This window comes from Mus caroli, chromosome 6 (assembly GCF_900094665.2).
Source record: "Mus caroli chromosome 6, CAROLI_EIJ_v1.1, whole genome shotgun sequence".
NCBI classification, from domain to species: Eukaryota; Metazoa; Chordata; class Mammalia; order Rodentia; family Muridae; genus Mus; species Mus caroli.
Genome location: NC_034575.1, coordinates 67,897,311 through 67,902,264, shown reverse-complemented (window position 1 = coordinate 67,902,264; position 4,954 = coordinate 67,897,311). Strand labels below are relative to the sequence as shown.

Genomic DNA, 4,954 nt, shown 5'->3' with positions numbered 1-4,954 from the left:
AGACAGACAGACAGACAGACAGACAGACAGAGACAGAGACAGAGACAGAGAGAGAACTGTAAGGATACTCAGAATACAAAAGAATACATGTAATATATAGTATAAGACTACATGAAGAGGGCCAATGAGGTGGCTCAACAAGAAAAGGCGCTTACAGCCAAGCTCACTTCAATCCTGGAGCCTACGTGGTAGAAGGATAGAACTGACTTCTGAAATCTAACCTGACTGCCATGACTTGAGAGTCTACACCTCAAGATAGATAGATAGATAGATAGATAGATAGATAGATAGATAGACATTACAGATAGATAGATAGATAGATAGATAGATAGATAGATAGATAGATACATACATACATACATACATACATACATACATACATACATACATATTAGATGGTAAATAGGCAGATAGACAGAAAAACATTTTTAAAGAGTTCTATGAAGGTAGCATCCATCTTCGGTGAATTTTAAGTGATGGGTGTTATCTTTTGTCTATTCCTTAACCCATTTCCTCAACCTCCACTTTTTAAAGCAAAAAAAACAGCAACTGTATCAGTTTATTTTAAAATATATTAGTAGTAAAGGTAGTAATGATTGGGCCGGACTCCTTTTCCAGAGATCCTGAGTTCAATTCCCAGCAACCACATGGTGGCTCACAACCATCTGTGATGGGATCCAATGCCCTCTTCTGATGTGTCTGAAAATAACAACAGTGTACTCACATACTTTAAAAAAAAAAAAAAAAAGATAGTGATGATCAAGCTGTGCATGGAGGCAAAGGCAGTTAGGAGACAAGGGATAGAAGGCAGAGTGATTCTGAGGTTAGCCTGGTCTACATGGTAAGATCCAGGCCATCCAGAGCTAAAATAGAAAGATCTTGTCTCAAAAGCAAACAAATAAACAAACAATAAAATAAAATGTATTTCTCCCCACCCCACCTCCCACCTCTTTTAAGACAGTATCTCACTCTGTAACCAGACTGGCTTGGACTCAAGGTTGATCCTTCCACACTATATTTTCAAACACCATGATCCTGAGTATGAGTTGCCCTGCAGGTCAAATTTCACCAGCTTTCAATTCTCTTTCCTTTCTGGATTTCCAATGTTCCTTCCCTGCTTTGATGATCATTCCCCTCTCCAACCACCTTTGAACCTTCCTTTGCTCCCAAACTTAGCCTGCGTAGAGGTAGGAGCTGCTATGAGATGTACCCCCAAAGGATTTGTGGCTTCTAGCTGGAAAAGCATGTTTACTACAGTCTTCTGGGTCACTTATTGGAAACATACTGGACCTTGACTAGTTTGGGTTGGCTCAGAATGGTACACAGGGTAACAAATGCTTCCCTCTGTTTTCTGTTGTTTCTGTTTTTCTTAGCATCCCATGTAGCCTAGGCTGGCCTTGAATTCATCATATCCTGAACTCTTGATCCTCCTGCCTCTACTTCCCAAGTGCTGCGATTATCGATGTGTACAATCACATCACTTTCATGGTGCTTGCGATCAAACTTGGGGCTCCCTAAAACCTGGGGCTCCCTAAAAGCTAGGCCAGCCCTCTATCAACCAAGCCCTAGCCCCAGCCATATTTGTGTTTTCAACTGTGATTATCTGAAACCTGAAGGCTTAGCTTTGACCTCAGGAGGAGTGTCTGAAGGCATAGAGAGTCCCAGAGAGTTCAAGTCTCCCAATGGCACCAAATCTTCTCATTTGTCCTCTGACTAGGGACATGCAAATCACTCACCTCAGCCAAGGTCACTTCTCTTCCCTTCACACTGGCTCAAGCCTGTTTCTCTCTCCCCAGCTCCTAACTAGCCTTGCTTGTCTCCACATCAGGGTTTCAGTTTCCCTTGAGGTCCCTCCTTAGCTTGCAGTGTTTTCTCAACTCCTTCAAGGTGTTGGTTCGTTTTTCTTTTTATGTTTGTTGAAATTTTGATGAACTCAATCAAACTGTGAAGGATTTTCAATGGACCAAACCAAAACCAAAACCAAACCTACGACAAACAACCCCACCACCACCACCACAATACTCACAAACAATCCTAATGATCCCTTCTGAGGAAATATTCTTATAGCGAATATTCCCAGTGATACTTTAATATAATGTATTTATGTATATATGTGTATATATATACATAATATAATTATGTATACATTTACATATATTGTACATTTATGTATGCATATGTATATATGTATAATGCATTTAGGGGTAAAAATTTTGCTAAAAATTTTAATGCCCTTCAAGAGCAGAATTTCTGAATGTGGATACTACGTCTCCCTGAGAAAGAATGAAGTAGGTCAGTTAGGTCCAAAGTAACAGCGTGTGTGCAGAGAAGGTAGCAGACCACTGTGTAATCTCATTTATGTACAGAAGCAAATCATTTCTGCTAGAGTGGACAAACTTGTTCAATAAAAGTACTTGTTTCTAAAGCCTGCCTCCCTGAGTTCAGTCCTTAGAAACCACTGTGGAAGGAGGGAACCCAGTTCTGGAAGTTGTCCTCTGACCTCCACACATGTGCCATGAAGGTACCCATTCCCACACCATCAAACACAATGTTAAATAAAATTTAAAAATTTAAAAATCATCACATCTATGTTGCTGTGGAGAAGGTTCCAGAAGGTCTACAGCAACCAAGAGTGAGAGGGCACAAGGCAGTGTTACTTTTCCTCCGTACTCTTACTTTGTGTGAACATTGTACAGCAACAGTGTGGTAGTGTACCATGCCTTTAATCCTAGCACTCTTGGGATGGGGGCAGGCAGATTCCTGTGAGTTCAAGGCCAGCCTGGTCTACATAGCAGAAATCCAGGCTAGTCGGGGTTACATAGAAACACCGTGTCTTTAAAAAAAAAAAATTGTTTTTTTAGAAGCCCCTGGCAATGGACAAAGAGACATCTTGTTGATGGCATTCTTATATCAGTCAGGGCAGAGCAGATGGCAGTCCTTTGTTCATACTAGTCCAGTGCCTAGCTTGGTGGCCAAAGCTGCTTTGTGCCTAGGACATATGAAAATCAAGTCAAATCAAATCCAGGCAGCACACTGTGGGAGAAGGAAGACAGAGACCTGTATTCTGCCATGCCATGTGGTATGGGCAGAGAAAGACACCCACAGACCTGCTTCTGCCTCAAAGCCTGGACAGACCATAGACACCCAGAGCCCTGCCAATGCAGCGTACTAGGGGAGGAGAAAGACAAAGACCTGCAGACCCCCATGCTGCTCACAGACCTGTCCTCCTGTGTATGGACAGGTCAGCTGTGGACACTCACGCCCCACAGCACAGTGGGAGGCTGTCACCCAGAGGCCGGCCAGCCCACAGCAGGAGCCACCACAGTGTACAAGTATGCAGTGGACAGATGAAAGAGAAAGAGAAGGGGGGCAGCTTGAGCATTCTGTAGAAAGATGGAAGTGGAGACTTGTGGGTGGGCAGGAGTAGACTGTTGTGAGTGGCCAGCCCCACCACCTGGGGCCATGATGGATGAAGTCAGAGCCAAGCTTACGCTAAGGACCATGTCTGGGTCCGTGGCTATACAGTGGCAGGGGTGGGTGTGTTGATGCCCATTAGTGCTCATATTACCACTAGAGAACGTGGGGACATCCCTGGTAAGGGCAGCCACGGAGGACTATGTGGGTGTTCAGGGGCTGTGCATCACTGGCCCTGCCCCTCATTGGCTGTGGCACTCGGAAGAGCTGGCACACTGCTCATCAGTGGCAGCACTTGGGGGATGGGCAGGGGGATGGGTAAGCCAGGCCCAAGGTCATGAGTGTGAGAGAGTGGACCCCACCACTCATCTGTCATGGAGTAGCAAGAGTGTAGAACTGACTCCACTTCCCCTCGCAACAAAATGGCGCTGCCCTTGAGGCAAAGGCGCATAAGAGCCAGCCCTGAGGGTGTGAGAGCCGGAGAGCTGGTCCAGCCACTCACAAGCTGCCGCACTAGAAAGAGCGGGTTCCACACCAAGACAAGGAAGCACAGGAGAGCTGGTTCTGGAGCTGTGGGTGCAGGTGAGTCATCACCGAAGCCATGAGAGCAGAACTGGCCCTTCCTACTGGTGATGGCGGTATTGGGTGGCCTAGCTGGAACAGTGCAGGAGAGTTTGCCCTAGTGTTGCAGATAAGGGAAAGCTAGGGGATGACCAGCACGATCCAGATCCAGATCCAAGGGTATGGCCAACTCTCCCGACCTCGCCCCCTCAGGGCCAGCTCACCTTGCCCCCACCACCAGCGTCTGCTAGGCTGTGCTGCTCAGGTAAGATGCAGGGCCCACTCTCCCAGATCCAGAGTTGGCTCACCCCAAAATCTGTATCATTTCTCAACTCTTGGGGTGCATGAAAGGACCAGTCTTGCTGATCTAAAACTGTAGGTTCTCCACGACACAGGGCGACAACAGGATAACCAGGAGGAGGCCCCATGAGTGCTGGTCCAGCACTAATGGTGTCACAGAAGCCAGAGAACCAGACCAATGACTCGTTGCAATGAACATTTTGCAGGTGAAGATGTGTGGATAGGGGCTATACCGTGGGGACACTGTGATGCACTACAGCTTCCATGATATAAACTGGAGAAGGAGATACCTGAAAATCCCGAGTCATGTTGAAGAAGCATGGTCTTCCTAAGTGGTACCAAAGTCCACCTGCTATCGCTTGAGGCTGGATCTGGCAGCCAGGTGCTGGCTGCGGTCCTGGATCCCATTATCTGATAGGAAGCTGATGGAAGGCGTTCGCTAGTCTACTGTGTGCATGGAAAACACAGTGGGAAGACAAGCTTCGTTCTACTCTCAGGCTTGTTCCTGCAAGAGGGACCTTGCTTGGCTCTGCTAGGGTGAGGCGATAAGAAAACACGATGAGGGGATTTGAAAAAGAAGCAGGAGAACAAATGGATCAGGAGAATGAGTAAGAGAGAAGAGGAAAGATGAAGGAAATGCCAAGGGGTAGGGAGACTGTGGAAAGGGCAAGGCTAGAGA

The 4,954-nt window shown here is 46.3% G+C and overlaps 1 non-coding gene across 1 annotated transcript; it reads left to right on the top strand.

The window, feature by feature from the left end:
* The first annotated feature begins 2,862 nt into the window (after positions 1–2,862).
* On the top strand, positions 2,863–3,002 carry LOC115031383. The gene has a single exon (XR_003837024.1). It is a non-coding gene; the product is annotated as a small nucleolar RNA SNORA48 (small nucleolar RNA).
* Positions 3,003–4,954: the final 1,952 nt, after the last annotated feature.